The 14,816-nt window shown below is 47.2% G+C and overlaps 1 long non-coding RNA gene across 1 annotated transcript in view; it reads left to right on the top strand.

Annotated features, from left to right (window-relative positions):
• Positions 1-14,816, top strand: part of LOC117308741 (uncharacterized) — a 44,224-nt gene that overhangs the window by 13,486 nt on the left and 15,922 nt on the right. The window contains exons 2-3 of the long non-coding RNA XR_012327297.1: positions 2,797-3,001; positions 7,751-7,844. This is a non-coding gene — a long non-coding RNA (uncharacterized lncRNA). The remainder of the gene's footprint in view (positions 1-2,796; positions 3,002-7,750; positions 7,845-14,816) is intronic.

The raw sequence follows: 14,816 nt of genomic DNA, 5'->3' as shown, positions 1-14,816 counted from the left end.
CCCTTGTCCCGTTTGAACTTCAGGGAGCAAATAAGACTCATGTACAAGGTAAAGTATGAGGCCCAACACGAGAGGTAGGTCAAAAGGAGTCAGAGGATGGAGAGGTACATTTCTGGTTGAGTGAAGCCTTACAGAGTAGGACTGTCTTAAATGGACATGAGGAGATTAAGGTACAGGCTAAGCTGCTGTAACAAAGAGAGTCCAGAATACAGAGGCTTTACCGCAGTGACAGTTCATTTCTCTCTCAGGGCTTGAGGTGGCAGGTGGTCCAACCGAGTTGCACTGTCCTCAGTATGAGGCTTCCACTAGCGGGTTCAAGGTGACTGCCCCCGTCCTCACCATTCCCAGCCAGAAAGGTGATAGAGACCAAGATGTACCACTCAGTCACTTTGAGGACATAACAGGAAGTTGCTTATATGGCTTCTATTCATATCACACTGGCCTGCACTTAGTCACGTGACCACACCCAGCCTAAAGGAAGTCGAAATGTAGTCCTTCCCTGGTAGCCTCGTGCCCAGCTAAAACTATTACTTTTGAAGGAGAAAATAGATATTGGGAAGACAATTAACAATCAGCTACAGGAGAAAAAGAATTCCATGTGAGAAGAAAAACTGTAAAAGAGGAAGTCAATGGATTAATTCTGTCTCAGCTGCGTGGAACTTATCAGAAGCATAGATTTGAATTTAGAAGAAAAAACTAGAACTCTTAAAGGAGGAATGGGCTGTCTTGAGAGACTTCTCCACCTCTGAAAATGGTCAGAAGAATACAGTCAGAGGGACGATGGGCAAAAGGTCAGCCTTTAAGACTCTAGCTGTGTGATTATAGTGGGATGGAGAGGAAAGGTTCCCATAAACTGTCTGGAAACTACAACACTAGCCCCGATGTGCGAAAATAAGGGTGGGAGCAGTGAGAATGGGTTGGAAGGAACAGATGTAAGAGAGAATAAACAGAGCTTGGCTGAAGGCTGCTGGGGAGGGGAAGGGCAGATCTGGGGAGCACATTAGCTTAGCCACCTTAGGGATTCAGAAAAGTGGGCTCCAGGAAGCCTTTGCCGTGCCAGGCATGGGTGTTGCTGCCTCTTCCCAAGCCCAGGAAATACTGATAGAACCGAGTTCTTCCTGCATAAAACAATGAGCATCACAGTAAGCTCTGCTCCTGAGAAGGCATTTTGTTCACGAACAAGTGTTTTTTTCTCACTCTGTCCTAATTTTCATTTCTGTTTAAATTCAGTAAAAGCATTACCAAATTTTAAAATAATGTACTTAGGGCTTCCCTGGTGGCGCAGTGGTTGAGAGTCCGCCTGCCGATGCAGGGGACGCGGGTTCGTGCCCCGGTCCGGGAAGATCCCACATGCCGCGGAGCGGCTGGGCCCGTTTTGCCGTGACCGCTGAGCCTGCACGTCCGGAGCCTGTGCTCCGCGGCGGGAGAGGCCACAACAGTGAGAGGCCCCCGTACCGCAAAAAAAAAAAAAGAAAAAAAAAAATCATGTGCTTCGTTTTCCCCTGTCTCCCAGTCCCCACCCCACTCAATTCATCAAAGATATCTAATCTGTTTGTTTTGAAAATGCAGCTGTTCTCTGGATTTATATGTGCTCCGATAGGAAATGTTTTGTGTAATAATAAAAGTCATTCTCTTTGGTGGATACCGTTGTTGCTTTGTGTTCTGTCCAAGAACGGTATTTCTTCACATCTGTTAAATACTAGCATTTTCCCCACTAAGCAGATTCCACTGGTGGCCAGTTTGTATTGCAAATCAAGGAATTCGTAACTTGTAACTCCTCCTGGTCATTCAGGGCCATGTCTAAAGGATCAGAGCCACAGATGAACATTCTCAAGCAGCCTCTGCAGATCCCTGATAGAAGAGAGGGAGGCATAAATGGAAAGGCCTCCAGTAAATGTCCCCCCTCCTCTGTGTGTCTAAAGCACTTCTGTTTGGAATGTGGGAGCGTCTATAATGTTGGCAGAATCACAGAAGCTTCCCTGTACTAAGCATTGGCCCCTCATAATGGTCCTATGAGGCAGGTTCCCTCATATCTCCCACTTTATAGAAGCGGAAACTGAGCACAGAGAGGTCAAGTGACTTGTGCAAGGTCACACAGGATTCAAACTTCACTCTGCTGGACTCCAGAGCCCAAGCTCTTAATCACTACATCGAACTCCTTAGATGGAGTAGGTACTCTGATGCTGCAAAAACTGTGTCTCTCCCTCTTGGGCATTGTGAGCCAGGACAGTGAAGCCACGAGGGAGAATTTACAGGAGGACAGGGCAAGGCCTGAACCTGGGTCCTGAGGGGCAGTGGATGGGACAGAGGAGACCTCAGCTGAGGGATTACCTGAGTCAGGTGGGCAGGCTCATTCCCACGGAAATTGGGTAGCTTGGGGGTGAAGAACACAGCTTCCAGAGGCAGGTTGCCTGAGTTCATCCTAGCTGTGTGACCTTGGCCAAGGTAGTTATCCTCTGTATGCTTCAGTTGCCCCATCTGTAAAGTGAACATAAGAATAGTATCTATCTCATAAGATTGTCCTGAGGATTGAATGAGTGAATATATCTGAGACAGAGGCTGCTAGTTACCCCACAATACCCTTTTTCCTCTTTTTCCATAGTAACGGCTTCCAATGTTTAGCTGGGCGTATAGCCTCCCAGAATAAAAACTGTACTTTCTAGCCTCCCTTGTAGCTGTGCCTGGCCATGTAACTATGGCCGGTGAGATATAAGCAGATGCTACTTGGCTTCTACCTGGAAAGGCCAGCTAGCATGTACTCTTTGCTCCCTTTGTCTTCTTTGTCCCTTCTTCCAGCCTGCTGCCTGGAATGTGGATGTGATATCTGGCATCCTAGCTGCCCTTTGAGACCTGAGGATAAGGGTAACACCGTAAGGATGGTGGAGCTGTGAGCCGGAAGAAGCCTTTGTCCCTGAAGACTTCACGAGCAAATCTACTATAGCAGCCCCTGGCTACCTACTTCTGTGCTTATACACAAGAGAGAGAGAAACGACTATCTTATGTAAGCCTTTGTGATTTGGGGCCTTTATTACATGGTTGAACCTAATCTTAACCTGTACAATGTGAAAGACAAAGTGATGTCTGGCACATAGTAAGCAATTCAATGTGCTGGATAAGTATGATTATTATTTTGTTTTAAATAATGGATGAAGTGAGGCCAAATTATAGCAGGGCTTGGAAAATCAAGGAGAGAAATTTGACCTTAATGTGAAGAGAACTTTATATTTGTTACTTCTAAAAAAATGACTTGAGGAGAATTAAACTAAAATGACCCACAATCCCTAGGACCATCCCATAAAGATAAAAGATAAGACCTATGGAAAGCAGGGGAAAGAATTGTACCAGAACCCTAGGCTAAGCCTGGTTATTAAAACCGCACAAAGTTTAGCTCTGAGTTGCTGGGCTGCTTCAGCTCTGAAAAAAGAGAAGCCTTTGCAGGAAGTCAAGTATAAAGTGATGAAGGGGGAGGACAGTGGAGTGGGAATCATCTGGAAGATGGTTCAAAGGAGCTTACAAGTGCTTGACAAAGAATAGCTATGAGGATAAAGGAAATGCAAATGTCAGAGATGACTAAAGTTGCACATCTGAGCTATTATAGTAGTCAGGTGTCTGCTACTCAAGTGCTGTGTAACAAACGGCCCCATAATCTCAGTGCATTACAACAATAAGCATTTATTTATTGCTTATGGGTGTGCAGATTGGCTGTGATGGCTGGAACCAGATAGGTTCAGCTGAAGCTGCCAGTTGTGTTCAGGTCTATTCCAAGTGTCTCCTCATTCAGGGACCAGAGGCTAGATAGGCAAATTCATCTTGTGGCAGATGGCAGAAGTGCTGGAGACCAAGCCAAGCCATGAAAGCATATTTAGGGACTTCCCTGGTGGTCCAGTGGTTAGGACTTCGCCTTCCAGTGTAGGGAGTGTGGGTTCAATGCTTGGTTGGGGAGCTAAGATTCCACATGCCTTGCAGCTAAAAAACCAAAACATTAAACAGAAGCAATATTGTAACAAATTCAATAAAGACATTTAAGAAATGGTCCACGTTAAAAAAAAGAATTCTTCAAAAAAAAAAAAAGAAAGCATATTTAAAGCCCCTGCTCCCATCACCCACACTAATGTTTCTGTTAGCCCAAGCAAGTCACGTGGCCAAGTCCAACGACAATGGGGCAGGGAAGTAGGCCAGCTGTACCAGGAGGCACCACAAGGTCACGCGATGGGAGGAGGAGAGACTAGAGAATAAGAATCCAACCTGCCACAGCAACTGAAATACAAGTGATACCCCAGACGTCAGGTTTCTTAAAGCAAGGCATACCTGGAACATGAGAGCCATCTGTCTGGTGCAAAGGGTTCTGACACTGCAGTCAGGAGATCTGGGTTCCAGATCTATCTCTGGGGCATACTCAGCCTTTGTCTTGTTGCTATTTTCTGCCATAGATGTTAGCACTAGACCATTCTTTCCCTGCACCTATCATCCTTTTCCCTTCCCCTCACACACCGTGGGTAGGATCCTGGCGTACAGTCGCTCCGGAAATGGCCTTGCAACTGACATTAGTGGATCGGCCATAAAAACAGCTCTCAAAAATTGGCCCTGCCCCTAGATACAAAGACTAGAAAGAAGTATTCCAAGATGGTCCTCCTGGGGGTGGGACTTCAGCTTATTTTAGGTCTTTGTGTACCTTCCAAACTTCCTCCAACGAGCATATAGAAGTTTTATAATATCAAGGAATTTTAAAATGATTTTTTAAAACTCTTGTCATTGGCTCAACTCTATTTCATCCATCCTTTGCCAAGAAATATCTAAAGTAAAAGTCTATCGGAAGCGTTAGCACAGTGGACCTGCCAAGCCACGTCTTCCTTGAAGGAACAAACTCCCCGAACAACACAGGGCAGTTACTGTCCTTCTAATACGAATTCATTTCCCAGGAATGGTTTGAGGTTTTGTTTTGTTTATTTGTTTTGTTTTTTTCCCCCTGAATTTGGTGTTGGGGGGGAGGGGCAGAGGGACTTATAAATTTGAATATAAAAGAGCAAATCAAGTTTTCCGTCTTTTTCTTATTGTTTTGGTTTGGGGCCTATATGGAACCAAGTCAGGCCGGAAATGGGCGCAGGAAATCCACCTGCTTTTGTCCTTTTGTCAGCTTTCCAAATGCTCCTCAGCCCCTCCCACACTCAGATATGAAGCCCCAAAGGGGCATCTGACAGCAGACAAAACCACCAACCTGAAAAGAATACTCTTTGTGCCGGGGCTCTTTTCACCAGTCAAACCCCCCTTCTCTCCAGGCACAGGAAGGCAGATTTTGAATGGAAGGAGCACAGGCTTTTTTTTTTTTTTAATATTTATTTATTTATTTGGCTGCGCCGGGTCTTAGCTGAGGCATGTGGGCTCTTTTAATTGTGGCATGTGGGCTCTATTTCCCGGACCAGGGATCGAACCCCGGGCTGCCTGCATTAGGAGCATGGAGCCTTAACCACTGGACCACCAGGGAAGTCCCAGGAGCCCGGGCTTTGAGCCAGCTAATCCTGATGGGAGCTCCTAAAAACACCCCTCCCTTGACCTTGCCCCCTCCCCATCACTATCTAGTTTCTCCGATCTAGTCTCTCATGTAAAACTCTCCAGAGCACTACCTCTTCTCCCTAACGTCCCATACGCTTTGCATCCTCACACAGTCTGGCTTCCGTCCTACTCCTCCCTCCATGCTACCCCCTGGATCATCAACAAGCTACTTGTCAAGTCAAAGTTCAGCCCCTTGTTTACTTTGGCCCCTTGCCTATATGTGAAACCTTCAATTATTCATTCTTTAAACTCTTATTCCTTTGGTCTCTATGAAATCACGCTCTCCTGGTTCTTCTGGGCTCTCTCTGAACATTTAAGTTCCTGTTTCTTCCTCTCCCGGCCTTTACTTCTTGTTGTCCTGGGTGTCGCCCTCTGCCCACCCATATTCTCACACACACCCCTCTCTCAGTGGTCTGATTCATTCTTAGTTTCAACCACGATTCGTAGGTGGATAACTCCAGCCCAGACCTTTCCCCTCTGATTCGTATTTCCTGGAGGTGCTGGTCTTCCCGTGGCGGCTGTCACATGGGCCTGAAACCCACCATGTCCAGAGCTGAATTCATCTCTCATTAGTGCTCTTTGGTTGTAAGCAACAGGGACTGAGGCTGACTAGCCTATGCGTAGAAGAGACTAGTCGGAAGGATTGCAAGGTAGTTCCTAGAGTCAAAGCAATCACTGAACAACCCAGTGTTTGGAGGCGAGAACCAGGTCACTGCATAGATTCAAGTTTCCAGGAGTGAACTTGACACGGCCAGCTTAGGTCATGGCTCTACTTCTTGGGTCTGTTATAGCAATAACATGGGACAAGAGGTGCAACGGGTCCAGACAATAGCCATCATGCCTCTGCCTCCCAAATCTGTTTTTTCTTCACATTCTCCATTTCAATTGGTAACCCTGACATCCAGCCATCTACCACCTAGACTGGGAAGAAGTTTCTCTCTCTCTCCCTCTCATCACAAAGCCAGTCCAATCATTACATTCTGACACTACCTTTATTATTATTATTTTTTAAATTTCCATACAATGCTTACCCAGCACCTGATTTGTGTGGGATGGTGGCTTAGAAGTTGTGGAACCCTGTTATCTTTTTAATTTTTTTAAATACATTTATTTATTTATTTACTTTTGGCTGCGTTGGGTCTTTTTGCTGCACGTGGGCTTTCTCTAGTTGCGGCGAGCGGGGGCTACTCTTCGTTGTGGTGCGCGGGCTTCTCATTGCTGTGACTTCTCTTGTTGCGGAGCACGGGCTCTAGGCACACGGGCTTCAGTAGTTGTGGCGCATGGGCTCAGTAGTTGTGGCTTGTGGGCTCTAGAGCACAGGCTCAGTAGTTGTGGCACATGGGCTCAGTAGTTGTGGCCTTCAGGCTCTAGAGCATAGGCTCAGTAGTTGTGGCGCACGGGCTTAGTTGCTCCACAGCATGTGGGATCTTCCCAGACCAGGGATCGAACCCATGTCCCCTTCATTGGCGGGTGTATTTTTAACCACTGCACCACCAGGGAAGTCCCTGACACTACCTTTTAAAGTAGTTCTCCAAACAGTTGCCTCCTCTCCACCACTTGGACCTCTGACCTCCTTTGGGGTCTTAGTATCTCTTGCCTTGATGACAATTAAGCTTCTTGAAGTCTCTCTCTCTGCTCCCATTCGTGTCCACCTCAAATTTGTCCTCCACATAACAGCCAGAGTGATGTATCTAAAACCCAAAACTGACCATGTTACTCCTCTGTTTGAACTCTTTACCTGGAAGGTAAGGTATAGGATTTTCAGTCCACGTTTCTTGCTATAAAATAAGATTCCGCCAGAGCCTTGCCCTTGCCTACAGCTCCCCGTCCACACTCCCTGCTCTGCAGCCTGTTTTTGTTTATGGAACCCCTTCTGTCCAAGAGACCCCTGCTCTCTCTTACCTCCAACTTGGCTATTATCAACTCTAGAACTCAGTTGAGACCTTCCCTTCCCTAAGTCTTTCCCGACATCTCACGTGAGGCTAAGAATCCCCCCGACCCCCCCAGCGCTCCCTTTATGCCCTGAACACATCACTATCACCACACATAACCAAGCGTTTGATAAATATCTGTTTGCATACCTATCTCTCCTACCACATGTAAATTCTTGAAAAGCAGGGACAGAGCAAGGCAGGTGCTCTATAAATGTTTTTTGAATGGTCCTTGACCTTGTAAATCAGATAAACTCTCTGGGTTTCAGCTTCCTCATCGCAGAAAAAGGATGACTCTACCCTGTGTTGTGGAATTAAATGAGACGATACAAATGAAATGCCTTACCCAGTACCTGGCACATAGTAAGTACTGAACTGACAGTCACTTCCCTCACCACCATTCCAACTTCTGCAACACATTTTTTTTTTTTTTTTTTTTGGCTGTGCCGTGCAGCATGCAGGATCTTAGTTCCCCAACCAGGGATCGAACCCGTGCCCCCTGAAGTGGAAGCACGGGGCCCTAACCATTGGACCACCAGGGAATTCCCCACAATTTTAATTAAATGGGAAAAGATTTCTCAGTATCCTTTATTTAGCTGTATGTCTCCCCTACTGGAGCGCAAGCTCTGTGAGAAAATGGGGCCAGGTCTGTATTATTCATTGCTCCATCTTTTGCATATGGCAGGTGCTCAATAAATATTTTTAGGATAAATGAATAACTGCTGTATGCACTTATTTGATTTTTCATTTTCACCTTCAATGAGCTTAATGTTCTTGTTTCCTTTTTCACATCGTATAAATCATCGACTTCTATTTATTCAGTGTGCACTGTTTTCCTACTGCAAACCAGCCAACGCCTGAGGAAGAATGGAGGCTGGGCTCCTGGACAAGCCAGGCTGCCGGGCAGTCGGCGAGGTTGCCGGCCACTCTCTCCCCTGGAGAGGATGATGCCCGCAGAGGCACTGGGGGAGGCACTCATCCCACTTTCACCTGCTGGCCCCTACGGAGCACACAGCTCTCTCACTTACACTCACAGGCTCCTTTCATTCCCATAATAGTCCTAGGAGGGAGAAATTGTTTTACTGTGTCAGGCAGGGGCCCAGAAGGGGACAGATCAGCTCACCCAAGCTGGGGAACTGAGGAATGTTTAATAAAGGGATTTTATAAAAGTTTGAGCAGGGTTTAAGGAACCCTGCAAGGAATAGTGTAGTCCCTGGGGCTGGTGACAGCTGGAGTCCTTATCCCTCCTGAAGGGATGAGAGGAGCCGCCAGCGGCAGCCACCCAGGAGGGAGGGAGCTGGAAGAACAAACTCCCTGGTCTCACTCTTCTCCTGCCAGGGCTCGCTCCCCAGTGGCCAAACGCAACCGCAACCACGTGGTCCAGAGGGGTGGGCCTTCAGGCCATGAGCAGGGTGAGAAAAGTCAAGAATGACTCTGGAAGAGCAAACAGGGCAAGGCCTGACGGTTCGACAGTACCAGGAGGGGGAACCCAGGCAGTCCAGCTTTTAGCTACTGGAGTTTTCCATGAGGAACCAAGAGACGATCATGTCTGCATGGGATGAATGGGTACCGCCCAGATCGGGAAGGAAGACAGCCCCCTCTTTATAAACGCATACACACCCCCATGCTGCTCTGTGAACTGACAGGAAACCACCTGCTGACTTAACTCCAGCAGTGTGGAAATGTTGCAGTGAATTTCCCCCAGCACAAGGCCCCAGCAGCAGTTAAGACCCTAGACTTGGGAATCAGACTGGCCAGGACGTGAATCTCAACTCTCTCACCAGCTATGTGAATCTGGGCCTCATCCGTAAAATGGAAACTGTCATACCAGCGGGGATGTTAGGGTTACAGGCAGTGTGCGATTTGCCTTGCATTCATTAAACATTAGCTAAAAACACTATCTTGGTAACAGCTATGGCTTTGCACTATGATAGTTTTTTGACCTAATTCCTTACTCATTCCAACTTTCAGAATCCTTTAAGAATGGATATTTCTGTAACTGAGAAGAAGGATAATGGTACCACATAGAGATTTATAGTTTTAAACTCCTTTCCCTTAGATTATCAAATGGGATTGTTACAAAAACCCAGTGAGAAAGGCTACAGAAATATTACTCTGCCTCTTTTAAAGATGGAGAAGCTGACAGCCAAAGAGTCTCAGTGGCTCGTTCAAGGTCACCGAGGCAATAAACGTGATGACATCCCACTGAAAAGGCAACGCCCACTATGTGGTCTCCTAAAGGCAGATGGAAGCTGCAGCTCAGAGGGGGCACCTTGTGTGTGCCCATCACTCTGCAGCCGTCTTTTGGCTGCATCATTTAACAATGTGCATTTCCCCAAATTATAATTTTGTCCTTCGTTTGCAACAGAGAATATCAGAGCCACTTCCTCCCGGTAAGCCTGCGGGCAGGGGAGTGGTGAGTGCCCACGGTCAGGTTGGCGGCACCCCACTCACTGCTGTTTAGGCTTCCTCAGTACAGACCACTCCTCCGGCCTCTGCTGGCAGAGAGCAGTGCGTTCACTCCCTCAGCTTCACTAGTGCTTTCTCTGTGGCCAGGGAAGAAAGCAGAGCTTGCCCCCAGGCTTCACTTACTGGAGGTGCACACTTTACAAAGAGAAGCCCATCTCTGAAAGCACAGCATGCGTTAGCATCCTCTCTTTCGGAGAGAGCTATTTTTGTCTTTCGTCTTCAGAGACTGTTCCAAAGTAGGGGATGCAAGAATCAGGAGGAGAACCAAAAAAACCCAAGGTCTCCAGCTCAGAAGAGAGCAAATCACTGTCATATCCTCAAACAATTGCCGCAGCAGTGACAGAGAACAAACTGTGCTGGAGTCGAGCTGCCCTTGGGTACAGGACAACATCCAGAAAGAGACAGATCTCTTTCTGTGGGATTTCTCTCCGTACACTTCGCCACTTCGCGGAACAAGGTTCGTTGCCATGGTTACCAGCAAATCACATGATAGCCTCACTCCCTAGAAGTGTAGGAGAACAGCCGGCTCAGACTGTGATGAAGAGAGAAGATGCTTTCCTCCCCAGCATGTTTGCTTTTCCTGAGCAAACCTACGCAGCACTTTCCCGTTCTGACCTGCCCACTTAGGGGGTAAGGGCCAGCCGCTCTTTGGGGCACCAATTCATTGCTTTCATAATGAGAGCAGCACAAGTTTCCCTCAAGAACTTCTCCTTCTGGTTTCAGGAGCCCCTCTCCCCCACTCCAGCCCCTTCCTTCCCTGGTCCCTCTGTCCCACATGCGCGGGCGTGTGTGTGTGTGTGTGTGTGTGTGTGTGTGTATGTGCGCACACACACACACACACACGAGTGCTGTACTGAACTCCTGAGCTGAGTGGAGGGTGGAGCACGCTGCCTACACCACTTGAATAAGCTCTTTTAAAATCCGAGGATGGCATGAGTCAGGGAATTTAGAAGCTGTGGAACCATCAGGGCACTGATGCCTCAAGGGGGTGAAGAGAGGGAGAATGGACTCACCCAGACCCTAAAGAGACCAGGCAGGGTCAGCTTCCCCCGGCCCAGCCTCGATGTCTTAGAATTGGGTCCACTCTGACCATGTCTGATGTGGTGGGGTGGGTGTGGGCCCACGGTTGTCGCCTTCCTGGGAAGAGAAAACCGTGGCCTCGGAGAAAGCTCTAGAATGACAAAGCTCTTTGCCTCTTCCCTTCCCCCTCTCCTTCCCTACAGAACCAGGCCAATTAGCTCAAGTTCTGGGCTGCAACAGCAAGGCTAGAGAGGCAGGTCTTTTCCCCTGACAATTATGGATTGCCTACTTCTTTGGGTTCAGATCATATCTCATCTTATCGATTCCGTCACATTTTCTGGTCTGCTTTCCCCATTGCAAAAGCAAAATCTGGATGATAGAAACAGACACAGAGTCAGCAGGCAGCAAAGGCAGGGCCAGGGAGGGACTCTGCCGCAGCTGGGCTAGGCGATCCAGAGGCCTCACTTCAGGGTCACTGCCTCAAAGAGCAAAGCGCATTCAGAGACAGGAGGCAAACGGCCTCACAAATGCAACTAACCCCACGGGGTGCCACAGGGCCAGGGCCAAGGAGACCAGAGGGCTCTAAAATGAAGGGGGGAAGGTATGCACCCCAGGGGTATGTGAACCTCCAGCCGGTGGGGTACAAGAAATATTAGAACTTCCATTTAGAGTTATCTCTTCTTGTTATATGTATTTTGGTACATGTATTATAACGTATAAAATTTTATCACGTAGGATCAGATTTGACTGAGATTAAGAAAGAAGAGAAGGGGCTTCCCTGGTGGCAGAGTGGTTGAGAATCCGCCTGCCAATGCAGGGGACACGGATTCGAGCCCTGGTCCGGGAAGATCCCACATGCTGCGGAGCAGCTAAGCCCGTGCGCCACAACTACTGAGCCTGCGCTCTAGAGCCTGTGAGCCACAACTACTGAAGGCCGCACGCCTGGAGCACGCGCTCTGCAACAAGAGAAGCCACCGCAATGAGAAGCCCATGCACTACAACGCTCACCGCAACTAGAGAAAACCTGCGCGCAGCAACAAAGACCCAACACAGCCAAAAATAAATAAATAAATTTATAAAACAAAAAAAAAAAGAAAGAAGAAAAAGAAGAGAAGAGAACAACAAAGGCTTAAACAAGAGAGAAGTTTATTTCTCTCTCATGCAAATGGAGTCTGGCGGTGGGGCGCCCAGAACTGGTAAAGTGTCCTTTCTGGTTCTTCCACATCCTCAACATGTGGCTTCCACTCCGTTGTCCAAGGCTGTTGCTCACGGTCAAGCCATCCTGTTCACATTCGAGGCAGCAGGAAGGAGAAAGAAGGGAAGAACTGCATGTTCCTCCCATTGAGGACACTTCCTGGAAATTGCACCTTACACTTCTGACAATTCACTGGCTAGAATTTAGTCATGTGACCACATCTAGCTGCAAAGCGTCCTGGGAAATTGTAGGATGTCATGCGCCCATTAGGAAATGCTACACTAAGGAAGCGGGGAAGGATGGACATGGGATGCCACTAGCAGTTTCTACCATAGTAATATGTTAGTAGTAGAATAGCACATATGTATACTTACAAAGAAATAAATGTACTAGTTGGGTGCATAATCAAGATTGGGGCTTTTGGGGTGAAGTTTAAAGACCACTGCTGTGGATTATAGTACTCTAGAAGTGCATATAATTAATGGAAAGAAGGAATAGAGGTTTTTTCTTTTCTCAACCAAGTAAATTTGAAGCTCAATTGCCTTCATTCAACGACTCATGAATCAGGCAGCATCCCGTTTAGCAACTAGAAAGGCATCCCGAGGGATTTTTTTTTTTTTTCTTTTTAACCGTCTGGCATACATTCATCCTTCTCCTGGTAAAACAGTATGGAGAGTTTTATGTAGGGACTCATCCTTCCCCCACTCTAAGCGATGCCGTTGTGAGGGAGCCCTAATTAGTCTTAGCTAATCAACTCCTCTCATCCACTTGACCACTGGGATTAGTGTAGGTTACCGATTCGACTCTTAGAAAGGAGACACTGGACAGAACGTTAAGAGCACATGAAGTTGGAAGCTGCCCAAATCCTCCTGCAACCATGATGGGAGAGCTTATGTGAGACTGCAGCCAATGTCCAGAGGAGAAGGAAGCCACGCTGAGGGAGGATGGGGTCCTGGTGATACCATTTAAGGTCCTGTGTCAAGCTGCACCTGAACACAGCATGCATCGTGATAAGGAGCCATTTTGGACCAGGTAGATGAGGTCAAACCCCTAGACCTGGCAGAGCGCCTAGGTGGAAAGAGCCTGAGACGGAATGACTTCCTAGAACAGAGCCTGGCTGAATGTGTACGTGAAAGAGAAGACAATTCACTTTCCATCTTGGATAAGTGACTGTCTTTTTAAATCTTTGTTTTAGCAGCCAGCCTACAGCCTAACTAGTACACATGTGTTATTTCATTTCCTTTATTTTTAACGATCTCATTTAATTACCCAAGGTGGCAGAGCAAGGGGGCGCAGAGCAAGGATCTGAACCCAAGACTGCCTGACTCAGGATCCCACACTGTCACTCACCACTTCAGCCCTCTGCTCATGCGTCCCCGGGGCTAAGTCTCTTTCCTACATGCTGAGTGGAGTCACGGCACTTTACACTGTGCCCTCGTTGCATCTTTGCACTTAAGTGCTTTGGGGCCAGAGGCTGTACTCTTCCCCCTTGCACTGCCCGGGTCTGGATGGGGCTTGGCCCTCTGTAAATGTTGACCAAATAAATGAATAATAAATGTTCTCGCTGAGCCTCAGAATATCTAGCAGGCTATTGGAGGATCAAATGAGATCATGTTTGAGAAGATGTTTTGAAAACTACAAGCCAATATATACACTTGAGTTATAGTCAGCTCTCTCGTTAGGAAATTCTCTATATTTAGGGCAGGAATATGGCTGTTTCCATGCTGTACTGTCTTTTGGTACTTTCCTCTGAGAAACAGTGCTCCCTGTCATGTCACTCTTAGGGTTGGAGGACACCGAGAGGCCACTCAGACCTACCTCCTGGTGCCCTCCCACCCCTACCCCTGGCAGGATTCCCCTCCGTGACATTTCCACTGAAAGGTCAGTTGGTCAGTAGCCCTTCAAACAACTGGGCACTGTTATCAAAATGTGACTCAATGGTGCAGGACAGGAGACAGGCTCCACGCTGTCCCCAGATGTACCATGAGTTCTCCTCCACAGTTCAGAGTCCTCTTTCAAGGTCAGGTTCAAAGTCACCTTCTCTGCAGAAGTCTTCCGAGTCCAGCAGGGGCACTGAGGTCCCTTTCTTTCCTGCTGTGTCATTTTGTACTTTATTCTAAACCATATCGCATCATACTTTTATTTGTGCTTTTTTATAAACCCCACTTAATCACTTCTCCAAGCTACTACCTCCACCCCTCATAGGTGAGATTTTTCAAGGACAGAGACTCTATCTTACTCTTTTGATTCTTGTCACCTACCTCAGTGCCTGGCACTTGTTGATAAACTTAATAAATGCTTGTTGAAAGGATGAGTGAGTAAATGCATGAGCAGAGGGGCTAAAGCTTTGTCTCTGTCATTACACAAACTCATGTCCAAATCCCATTGATTGACTATACTCATTCATTTATGCATGTACTCATTCATTCAGTCAAATTTTTACTGAGTACTTAATATATTCCAGACACCCTACTAGACACTAGTATTGGACAATCAGGAGGACAGAGTCCCTACCCTCACAAGTTTATATCTGAATAGTAGAGACAAAATAAAGAAGCACATCAGTAAGTAAACAAGCTATCTACAGATTCTAATATGTCCTGTGAATGAAATGAACAGGGGGCGTGTGACGGAGGACGTGAGGTTGGCAG

The sequence above is a fragment of the Tursiops truncatus genome, chromosome 17 (assembly GCF_011762595.2).
Source record: "Tursiops truncatus isolate mTurTru1 chromosome 17, mTurTru1.mat.Y, whole genome shotgun sequence".
Lineage (NCBI taxonomy): Eukaryota > Metazoa > Chordata > Mammalia > Artiodactyla > Delphinidae > Tursiops > Tursiops truncatus.
This window is presented reverse-complemented; position numbering and strand designations above follow the sequence as displayed.